This window comes from Neolamprologus brichardi, chromosome 19, assembly GCF_056152115.1.
Source record: "Neolamprologus brichardi isolate AB-2024 chromosome 19, ASM5615211v1, whole genome shotgun sequence".
In the NCBI taxonomy this organism is placed as follows: Eukaryota; Metazoa; Chordata; class Actinopteri; order Cichliformes; family Cichlidae; genus Neolamprologus; species Neolamprologus brichardi.
The window spans coordinates 13871405-13883793 of record NC_142122.1 but is presented as its reverse complement, the minus strand read 5'-3'; the positions used below and the strand labels follow the sequence as shown (position 1 = coordinate 13883793).

At 38.9% G+C, this 12389-nt stretch overlaps 1 long non-coding RNA gene across 1 annotated transcript in view; it reads left to right on the top strand.

Annotated features, from left to right (window-relative positions):
- The window catches only part of LOC102791721 (uncharacterized), a 49377-nt gene extending 38027 nt beyond the window's left edge, over positions 1–11350 (top strand). Inside the window, exon 4 of the long non-coding RNA XR_004843886.2 lies at positions 10602–11350. This is a non-coding gene — a long non-coding RNA (uncharacterized LOC102791721). The remainder of the gene's footprint in view (positions 1–10601) is intronic.
- The last annotated feature ends 1039 nt before the right edge of the window (positions 11351–12389 follow it).

Below are 12389 nucleotides of genomic sequence, written 5' to 3'. Positions count from 1 at the left end.
ACCATTTGATTTTACTCAGTCTTTATAGGCTCATTTTTGTAATTGAACCTTTAACAACTTTCTTTTATCATATTCCATCAATAACACACAACTTTTAATAGCCTGTTAATCTTTACCATAGATGTTAACCTATCAGGAAAAAAACACATATCTTCAAGTCTTTGTTCAAAGCTGATGCACATAGACTCCAGATAAAGCCCAGGGATGACGCAATAATTCTAAGAGATGCTTTTGATAAATCTTTTCATTCTTTTGTTTCTCCAGCTGTACCAAACCTATCTGAGAGTAATTGCTACAATTGTCCTCTCAAAGTGGAATTAGATAACGCCTGTCTGGATGTAAACAAAATCTTTAGCAAACAGCAGAGCAAAATCTTGGGCAGCTATGTTTTGACAAGCGTGTGATGAGTGTCCACGCACTTCTGTGCTCGTTTGCAATTAGATAAGCTAACTGGTACCCAGAATTCCTTTCAGAGCCTGCCACCCTGACTATCTGTCTGGCTGACTGCTCACACTGCTCTTCTTTTCATGTCAAGTTCTGAGACCGGTTCTGCAAACTTTCTTCAGTTAAACAAAGAGAGTGTTCCATCTCTTTGCTTTCTCTACTGCAAGTGTTGAAATAGTTACAGGGACTTGGTGGCTAGTTCTGTAAAGACAGTGTGGAGAGAAAAAAAGGAAAAAGACTTTTGGATCTTGAAGAAATTATTAACGGCTGTAGTTCAGAGGAGTGCTCATATCATATACTGTGACAAGTGTGCAGCTCTAAGCACGTCCCTGCCAGCCTGGAACTCAGTTCTACATTCCTTCCACAGACACCATTAGGGCTCTGAACTGGGAGAACGACTCGTCATCACAATCACAGAGGAACAGAGGAACCGTGGTAGCATTTCTCTGATTTGGCAGTGAAGTTTGTTTTGAAGGCTCGCTGAAGTGATCTGAAATTTTAGTTTTGCTTTTAGTCTGGAATACCATGTCAAGACTTTTTTTTTTAGTCTCCCATTTGTAGCTGAGAGACCAAATAAATACTTTGATGTCTTTTGCATGTTTTGTACAGAGGTTTTTATTAATAGTTACCTTGAAGTCTAATTTATCATTTTTATTTGTAATGAATGTGTTTCAGAAGTTATTTCTATACCAATCAATGTTTTCTTTTGTTTTTTTTTTAAAAAAAGCTAAAAAAAAAAACAAAACAAAACAAAACCCCAACAACCCCAAAACAAAACATAAATAAATGCATCAGTTCCATGGAGCAATTCGTTCTCCTTTATGGGACATCATTTTTAAAAGGGACTGGAAAAAAATGCACAGAAAATTCTTTCAAGCGACACCATGGTGTTTAATTGCCCTGTCCTCTGTTTTGAGGTCCAGACTAGAAAGGTTTATGCATTCAGAGATGATAACAAAGGAGCTTTGCTTTAGGCCGATGTGAGGACAATGACATGTCACTCATGTACACACACATCAGAGAAAGTGATGAGACTGGGGCTATCTCAGACTACCATAACGACCCAGCACTTTCCTCTCATGCATGTATTGAGATATGTGCGCCTTTGTACCTTTGGTCCATTATCTGTCTCTGACTAGGCCTCCAGCTATCCAGATGAGCTGGGGAGCAGAAGTTGTGCATGGTTGCAGACCTAGGGTTTGTCTGATGGGGGAAAAAAGGGTTAAAAAAAACCCAAGCCTGTGAATTATGGAGTAAAGCTTGCTCAGAGCATTGTCTAAATTAGCCTGGTTACATATGCACAGTCATCCTCGTGCCCAGAGGTCATACACCAACCTTAGGACAATGATGGCATCACTCAGACAGTCTGTGCTTTTGCTTGGACAACCAAATTACCACAGAAATATAACCAAAATGGCCTACTTTTATGTGTTTTTTTATACCAATTTAGTGGAAAATTGTCCAACTACATCTGTGTCCAATCTCTTGTTTTGCTCTTCTCCTGTCTATCCACTTGCAACTCTTCAAACACAAACTCACCTTTATCACTAAATGAGAGGGAAACGCTGCCTCTTCCTGACAGGTTATTATTGATCGTTTTCAATTTGCTGTCAAAGCTAGATCTGGCAAATTGCAGAGTTGGTCTTAGCATGTTGTCCATCCATCCAGCAGCTGCAAGGCAGGTCACCAGCTGACCAGTCAAATATCTGTCTTAAAGGGCATTTCAGTTTTGACAGTGACAGCATTAGAGGAGAGCAGCCAGGGTCAAAAACAAACAGGTCTGTCTGTCAAGCCTGTAACAAGAGGCCAGAGTCCTGTCTGCTTCAGATTGCTCATTCCAAAACCCAGAGGAATCAATTTTTAAAGCACTTCCTCGTACAAGTTCAAACAGATATACGGTTTAGTTTGGTTAGGATGGACTGTGAGCATTAAAGTCACAGATATATCAATAAGTATGTTAAAGTAATAGTCTAACAATTTAAAACAACTGGAAATGTGGTTGTCATGTTTGTATGCTACATGCAACATTTTCTTTTAGAAATAGTTTTGAGACACTTTAGCTTTTGTTGTAAGCTAGAGATGCTGATTAATGTTGAAAAGGAAATGACAATAACCTACAATTTGCTGTTAGGATCTTGAGCCTGCAGGAAACCATTGTGCTTGGTAAAATATAACTATGAACATATCTTTCTTATATAGAATAAAAAAAAAACAATAATATAGCAGTGTTGTGTGATTATGGCTGCATAAAGCTTTGTTCTTACATTTATCGGTACATTTTGTTACCAGTTTTTGGAACATTTCCCCCAAAATTTAAAGTATTACTTGTTACTTGTTACCTTTACAAAAAGTAACTTGTCACACTACTTGCTACATTGCTACTTCTGCAGCAACATTACCAGAGATGCATTGTCACATAATTGATCTAATTAACCTGAGCTTAGCAGTTTACCATCATGTATTTGTCCTATTTTGGCTGCGAAAAAGGCAAAATGGGACAAGAAAATGAAAGAACTTGAAGAACTGATGTGCAATGCAAAGGATATGCTTTTATTAATGTGATAATTACAGATGCATTCAATGTTATCACAGTAATCTTTTATTTTGTACTGCATAATCACCAATCTTTCTCTTGTTAGACCGCAGCAGTATGCAAAAAATGCAAATATGCATGGAATTCCTTTAACCGTTTCTTAATTTGACATGAAGTTTATTTTTTATTAGTATTGATGATTAGAAAATGTTATTTAATATTTTTTTAGGTAATACAGCACTCATAATCTTGTCTGTTAATAGTTGCACTCTCACTGTCCTCTTTCAAATCCAGATCCTTTAAGATGTATTTCTTCCTACCAATATGAGATGTTTTTCTATTAATATACTGCTTCTCTCATACTCTAGTTTGATGTATCTTCTTGATTAACAGACATAATGAAACCTATCACTGCCATATGAATGCACGTTAGCTTCTTTTGCAGAAACCGTTTTATCCAATAGAAAGCGTACTGCAAATACGGAGCCAAAAATAGTTGGGCAAATGTTATATGCATTTCCTGTTGCTGTGAGTGTATGCATGACCTATTGTTTATGGGAGGGACTCATCGGGAGACTGGCTGCCTGTGTTGTCTGCCTAAGCAGAACCTGGTGAACCTGTGAACTTGCAAACCTTGAAATGCAGATCTGAAGCCTGCTGAGGAGTGATGACAGCTGTCATAGCTGTGCAATAAAGTCAAACGAGAGAGAGAGAGAGTGAGAGAGCAGAGAGAAGGAGAGAGGAAAAAGAGAAGAAGCAGCAACTTCAACACTTTTGTGCTGAAAACACAAGAGGATTTTTTTTTTTAGGGGTGGGGGGTGGGAGGGGAGTGCGCCGAATTCTGCTACTCAGCATAAAATGTGTTGGATTTGTTGTTGTGTTGTGGATTGAGAAATAAATAAAAGCAGTGAGTGACCACATGAAACACCGCTGCGCTGCAGGGGATTCTGCTTCCTTTGTTTAGATGCTAATATGCTGCTGTGATAGCAATATGGAATGAAGGGGTCCTCCTCTGCCTTTGATACACATTATCTCTCGGCATCTTTTTTTACTAGCCTGGCACAACAAGCATAGTATCCCTTGGAGAGTAAGGCCCTTTTGTTGCAGGCTGACCTGCAGGCACTGAGCAGCCATTAACATAAGCATATGGGTAATATCAAACATTGCTGCATTCTTCTTTTGTGTACAAGAGATAAGAGTGTCTTAATGATATGGTTTTCTTGTATGTGCAGTAACGGGTCCTTTTACTGCTGTACTGTATGGCTTTATTTAGACAGAGAATGTTTCCAATTCGTGGTTCAGTCATTCATATATTATTATTTAATGCAATATCTATGAGATATCATTCTCTGAGCATCATCTGCCACACGGGCTCAGGCTGTCTTATACATAACCTGGTCTGCTCCTTAGTTTTCTGTGTAAAATGAGCCTGTCTGCCGCACACAGGGTCAGTGCATTAGATCACTTTGCAAGCCACCATGTTGAGGGTGTGTGGGCAAACTTAAGAGAGAGCCCGAGCAGGAAATGGACAGGAGGGGATCAGAATGAGTGATGGAGAGACAGAGTTTGACTGGGAAAAAAGAAAAACACCAAACTAAGAGCAAGGACCTTCTCAAGTTTCATTTTAATAGCGCAGGGCCATTTTTCTCCCTTTACGCAAAGCACAGGCCTGGCCATTAGGGCCTCTCGGTAGAATGTGTAAACCTCCTGCTATTAAAACCACAATTTGCACTGTCAGCTCCTATGAGCCAAATCTATGGCCAAACTGCAACCCTCCCCCCCTCAGCACGACGCAGACCCCTTTTCCCCTTTTGTAACAACTTTCAGGCCACAATAACCATCATCAGTTAAAGGCGGCGGGTCCATTACACTTCCCCTGTTCACACAGCTCTGCATTAAGCTAATATTATCTATTCCCAGAGTGGCCAAGCCCTTCACACACCCCATCAATTATTAATCTCTCTGCTCATAGCTAATGTTTGGTTTGAATTATTTAAACCTATCTTCATTTATCAATAAACATAAATGTTAAACAAAGAATGCTGATGAGCATGAATTACGCTGTAAACTAGTTTATGAGATTATTTGGATGGGAGTTGATTTATGGATGTCATATTCAACGGTAATGCTTCAAAGAAAGGACAGAGGATTGTAAAGGCAGGCTAATGCACAGAGGGGAAGAATTCTCACACTGGGGCCGGTCATCCTGTCAGTGCTATCATCACTTCAGCAGTAAGCTGCGTTTCAAAATGTAATTCTGTGCTCATCTTATTCTTTATTAATGAACGAATTTGTTCATGACACACGTGAATCCAAATCTGTGTCCCAGATATTTGCTCTTGTTGAAAGCTCTTACATATTAGTCCAGTCCTCCCCAGGGTGCCATTACAGTTCAATACCCCTGCAGTGAGAACAAAATGAACCCGTGCCTCTGAGATGTCCAACCTGTTAAAAGGAGAAATGAGCAGACAAGAACACAACCTCTCTGTTGGGTCTGCTCTGAAAGAGCGTCCTATACGGCCACAGCTATTTGACTAATGGGGGAAAATAGGCGTATGTCACAGTTTTCCCTAAGCAAACACATTTGAATATTATGGATGACCTATAGAGGCAGGAATAATACAGACCCTGAAGGGTGTGAAAGGGCTCAGCTTGGGGATGGATGCCTAGAAGACCAACACCACCCAAGAAATTACAGTTACTTTGGTATTTCTGAAGTTCTTGACATTGTGTTTCCAGGGCATTCTTTGCAACAAAGAGAATGATTGGGAAAAGTTATACATACCGGTTGTGTTAACCCATTTGTAAGACTGTCCAAAGACAAAAGACAATCTGGCCCTTGACATGTCTTAAAGTTAGACCCAACTCTGTCCAGGCTTCAACTGTGTGAGACATGGGCTTAAAATACTTAATGCAGAGGAGTTCATGGTCAACTCAGTGACTGCTAGGTACCCTGGTCATGTGGCTGCAAAACAAGCCTAAATCATCACCCCTCCACTGCTGTGCTGACAGTTGGTATGAGGTGTTTGTGCTGATTTACCATGTTTGGTTCTCACAATACATGGTGCTGTGCGCTATGGCCAGACATTTCCACTTTGGTCTCATCTGTCCAAAGAAAATTATTCCAGAAGTCTTGTGATTCAACTTTGCAAACCTAAGTCAAGTTGCCATCTTCTTTTTAGAGAGATGACTTGTCAGTCCATCCAAACAGGCCATACTTGTTCAGTCTTTATTTCTTATTGTGCTGTCATGAACTTTAACATTTAACATGCTAAATGAAGCCTGTAGAGTCTGAGATGTAGCTTCTTTTTTTTTTTTTTTTTTTTTTTGCAGTTTCTCGGGGGATTGATCTTGGGAAAATCTGCTGGGATGTCCACTCCTGGGAAGACTGGCAGCCCTCTTCATTTTTTTCAAGATAACTGCCAATCAAACACCAGATTATTTATTATGTTCTGATAAGCAAATCAGAACATAATAGAACTAACAGGGGGTGTAATTTCTTTTTACTATTACTGTATTTATCTCTGGATCCCAAACCAAATTCTTAGTGTTATAGCATTTTAAAGCAGTACCCCTATTTATGACTTGCACTGTACATAAAAACATCCTATCCTTTGGAGAGATGAGACTAATCTCAACCTGTGATATGTGAAGAAAAAGAATAAGGAGGCTCAATAATCATTTTTTGCATGTTAAGAAATCCAGGTAAGGAAATCCCAGAAAGTTGATTCTAGTCATCAGGACAAAGCATTTTCACTGGCAGAAACATTTCATCACTCATCACTCTTTTCAGTCCTTGGAAGATTGCTAAATGCTACAACAATAGTCAAGTGCTGATGACCTCTGCCTTGCATGGGGCATGTTTGGTACAAAAAAACAAAAATAAAAGATCCATGTACAAAAATCAGCAATGACGAGAAAGTCAAACGGCAAGAAGGGTGTCAAACAGGAGCAAGAATTTGACGTTTTGTGTGATTACTCACTTCTTTGATGTTGCAAATTACAAACTCCTAGATTCATTCTGACAGCAAAGTACTTAACCAAGCACTGAAATCTGTAATAAAATCAGATTTACAAATGTCTAAATAATAATCATGTTTATTACCCACAATAGGCAAGAACTCACAAAAAAGAAAAATAAACTCGAAGACATATTCCTGGTTTCCCGGGAGAGTATGAGAAACAGCAGCAACACATTTATTGTCACACCCAGGGGTATATTTCTGCATGTGGTTTTAGATCACTCACTGACATTTTACTTCCATCATTACAATCCAGATTTGATGCCCGTCGTGCAGTACCTCGCCACACCACCTAAATCTCAACCCTCCCCATCTCCACGCTTCTGTCTCCAGTGTTGGGTAAACAAGGCGGAACCCTTGTCAGCGTGGCTAAGCTGGTGGCTCATGACAGAATGCTGAATGAGTGATTTAAGGTTTCAAGTGAGCAGCTTTCACAGTTAATTAACCTGCTGATGGCTGTGCATGTGTGGAGTGGAGCAAGGGATTCATGGGAGGAAGCCCTCTTCAGTTGCCTTGCCATTTCAAGTTAAGACAGCCGCGCACATTACTGTGACACTGGGCCTAAAGTCATCAAGTCGAGTGATCGCTCATTTGTTTCTGTGGTAGCTGCTTGTTCTGCAGGTTTAGCCTTGTCTTTTCTCTTCACCTTCAAAACATAAGACAAGGGATTAAACAGGAACATGGCTATCTTTCCACACCAAGCTTATAGGACATAAAGAGGAGACAAAATAAACAAAACGTACATTGTAAATATGATTTTCAGACGACTGCAAGTCTAGGGGGCTGTAATGATATACAGTCTATACAGTCTCATTCATTTTACTCTAAAGTCTGACAAAAAGGGCAAGCCAACTCAATAATTATGAAAACCCTTTGCTACTCACTTAGGAAGCTTCCAGTAGGACACCAAAATACCAACAACTACATACTTCACTGCTTTAAATGTTCAGAAAGTTAACTGTAAAGCTGCATTTAAATATGACCCAATCATCCACTGTGGATTTCCAAAACATTTGCCATTCATTCTGTGAGGTCATGGACTAAATGTGTGCCTGATCTGGCCTGGGTCACTGCAGTTTGGGAAAAAAAATACTCACACTTTGAATGTGGAGCCTGAACACCCATCAGTGTTCTCACACCCACCCCAGGTTTCTTCAGAAACTTGATCTGTGGTGTGCTGAAAGCTGGGTCTTCACCTGTTAGCAGATCAACCACTAGTTTCTGGGGTCACTGTGTATTTTGCTCTGGTTTGCCACCCAGGCAGCATTGCATTTCAGTGGGAGGACAGTGTGTGTGATTCATGCCTTGATAATTACAGTGCATGTCCTCTTATTATTAGCAGCTGACTACCGGCATTCAAACAGATGCTATGTGCCCTAAGAAGGATTTGTGCTTTTCTGTAGATGGACTGTGACATGTGGACATGAGTTTATATTTTAATTGCATTTTGATACAATACTTATAACGCTAATTTTGATTCCCAAAAGATAAATATAAATACAATTTTACAATTTTTCTAAAACAAATACCTCTAAGTGTAAATGGGCACTGCACTGACAATCTACATAAATGCTGTAATTGTCCCCCAAGATAAAGCTTTCGCATATTCATCTGTGCGGCAGTAATGTAAAATTTTACCTAATTTACATCATCCTTGAGGCAGTGCAGCAAAACAATTTCCAAGTGAGGGCAAAAGCTCTGATGAAACCAAATAAGAACATGTACGTCATTATTGACTCTTAGCCTTTTTTAACTACTCTCCAAAGGACAATATAATTGTCTATATGTATATAGCTCTAGGTTGTATCAGATTGTGGTTTGATGAGTTCATGTATGTAGTCTCAGTAAACTGTACAATCATGGATTGAAGGGTAATCAGAACAGCATTTCAAAACTAATTTCTCTATAATTGTATCCAATTATTTATGCTCTTTCTAATAAGTGCAGTGACTGACCAAATGAACAGGAGAGGATACGTTCCATTATTAATACTAACACATTGACAAATAGATATATACAACTATGTAATTTGTCTCTTGTAATTATGCATATTGGATCAACTTCAATGCACTATAAAAGTGTAGATTATTAGCTTTCCTGTGTAAAAGGCAGTATATTTTAACAGGTTAAATGTTAAGTGAATTTTATATGTATACATAGATACATTCATTTCTCAAAAATGGATATGGGAATGTGGAAACGAATGCCTCACTGCTGATCTATGGGACTCAATGATGCAGCTCTCTTCCAAGCCACTCTGGGATGCATTTAGGACATGCATGGAGAAAACAATGGCGAGTGTATTACCAGAAAAGATAAATCTATCTCATTAATCCCTTATTCTCCCAGCCTGGGAGACACATTTAAGAGAACATGCAGAAGCAGTTCTGTGTGCTAGGATCTCTCATGCAGATGGCAGAGAGGGGGAAAGGAAAGAAGGAGGGGCTATTGTGTCAATCTGTGCATCATTAGACAGTGCAGTGACGGCAAGAGGTAGAGCGGGATTACCAGGATGTGGCGTTCACAACAAAACAATCAGTGATGTCTTGTCAAAGAAAAGATGCTGTATTCCTTCTTCTATGAAGCAGTACATCCAAATTAAATGACTTTTTCAGCAAACTATCATTAAATATAAGCTCAGACATATTTATAATGGTATTCTTTTAATGAAGATTTTTAAGGTTGTAGCTATTTTTAGCATCTTTTCCTTTAAAATGTTTTAAGCCCTTGTTCTTCTTTCTCAAATTTCTGAAGATTTCAAATCACCACAATCAGTTCAACGTTAGTATCAAATGACCTTTGCACTGATTGTCCATACTTGGCAACATTTAAAAGCTAGTGCCAGTTGTGTCTCTGTTCTCAGTACAGGGACCTTCAGGGTAAAGAAGGTCTAAAGTCTAAGGTTCAACTATAGTATTTATTGATTGGGCTGAAATCGCCCCATCAATGGTCTTCTAGTCCACAATTCTGTTGTATCACACAGCTACATGTTCAAATTACCACCAGTAAATTCGATTGATTTCGGTCAAAAATGGCATTGATTTTTACCCATCTGAAATGACCAGGGAGTCCATAAAACAGATAAAGAGGTCATAACAATTTTACCAGCCTGTAGAATTCCACAGAAAGATTTAAGGGGTCATGAAAGCCTGATGGTTAAAAATGAAGCCTGCAAAAGGCCAACAAAATGTACCACGGATGCTGCATTACAAATAGCTCCATCTATGAAGCAGTCGATAGCTGAGAAACAAAATGTACTGCTGAGTTTATACGAGTCCAACTATAAAGTATTCTTTTAAGAAGAACAGAGACCCATTTATTTTACCTAACAGACTGAGGAAGAAGACAAATGAAAGTAGATGTAGCAGTGTAACAGTGGACAGACACGTGAAGTTTGCCACTGACCTTGGAGCCTTATAAGTGAGCAAATTTTATTGATTCATTCCTCATCCAACCACCTTGAGCATATTGTTAAGTTTTAGACTGACGATGAATGTGTTTCACTTGCTTTCTGTAAACACACCAATGGGTCGACAACCAGGAGTGATTGTCTAGTTGACACAAAAAGAACTATTACTAATTTATGTCTCGTTTTTCCCTAGACTGGACTAACAGCGGAGGATACCTTGTCTCGGGGCCAAGCTGGATTTCAGTGCTGTCAACTTTTTATTTTACCTGTCAGAATGGAAACGGACATACAAGGGTTTGTTTGCCCCTCTGACGTCTTTAGCCACATAGGCTGTGAGAGGAAATAGACAGAGAGCAGATTTTAAGGACCCCACACCTCTTAATGGTATGCTTCGTATGAGAGTGTGGGATTTGGAGGGCCAAGTAACTCTTCCTTGTCTTCTTCCTCCTGAGACATCATTTACTCTTATAAAGAAAAATGTGGAAGAAAAAGTGATCGGAGCTGTAGCTGGATATAAAAGTCTCAGTTCTCACAGTTCTCCACCTCAGGAAAGATGATGTTCAATACTGGGCTGGCAAACGGGGGGGGGGAAGGTAAAGAAAATCCTCCGACCTTCTAAATCAGTGAAACCAGATGTTTGGTGTTCTGGTTTTCCTTTAAATCTTCCGGATGTGACAGTTTAAAAGTATAATGTGTATTTGATCTCTAGTAATGTGTAAAATCTAATTCCGGAAGAAATTAGTTCAATGCAAAATCAAAACTGAATCAAAACTGAACTGCCTAAACATTGCAGTTCCTTGCCAAGATGTAGGCCTCTGAAGGAAAACTTCCATGTGTTTCAGTGCTGATTTCAAAAGTCTAACCATTTCTCTAATGTATATGTTCAGCTAAGCCAAATCCACACAATGACATCAGATTATATGTCTCAAAACCATGAAAATAAATATGTCTTTCTGCAGCCTTGGCTTTGAGGTTTGTAAGGTTGGAGGGCTGCAATTTTTCAACATGCATGCACGGTTTTGTCATTATTTCACTGATTTATCTGAAAATAGTGACTTTCTCTGTGTAAACCACTGAAGTATAAATGATATATTTGTAGAACATGGGGAAGACAGCTCAGCTAAACCATGAAGTGAGTTATGAAACAGAATTTAAATTTCAAGCTAAATAGACATCAGCAGATCAGCTGTACACTCACTCTTTGCATGTTTCTGATTGTGCAGCCACTGGTGGTAAAGTAATACTTTCTTCAGTGTTTTATTCTGTTTATTTGATATTTCTATTTAACATTTTAGAAGGAAGTGGTACAATTTGTACCCAATACTCCTCCACATAGTTAGTTAGTAAATGCAGTTTCACTGAAATATTTGTATTATTTAAATAATGTGTTAAACTAGTGAGCAGTTGGCATTTATTTATATCCACCCGATTAATGCAAGTCCAATAATCCTTCCTCCTTGACCTCCTGTTTTGTTCTTAATATGCTCCTGACAGGATTATATGCATCTATAGCTGCTAAAGATTTTTTATGTACTGTACAAGCAGCAACCTCTGGATCTTGAAAGTGCCAGACCCTCTATTATTTCCAGTAACTTACAAACACCTCTATAGAAGTTTTCATGCAATTTTTATGGCTTGCAGTGTGGTTACATGTACTGACAGACCATCCAAGAAATTAATGAGCATTTTATTTTGATGTAACTTATCACTACTTAGTAGGTATCTGGGTCTTTGTGATGCACTCATACAAAGCACCTTGCTAAGTAAGCTAGCTACGTGGCACTCGGCCACCTATGGTTAAGGCATTTCTGACTCTAAAAATATGAATAAAAACCTAAAACAGATGGTGATGACCCAAACTGACACTTCAAAATGGGACTCTACACTGGGTGTACATAACTGAACTTCTACTTGTTTTAAGTACGGTCTAATTCCTGAACTCATGGAACTTTGCAATTCTTCAGAACATATGTGCATACTT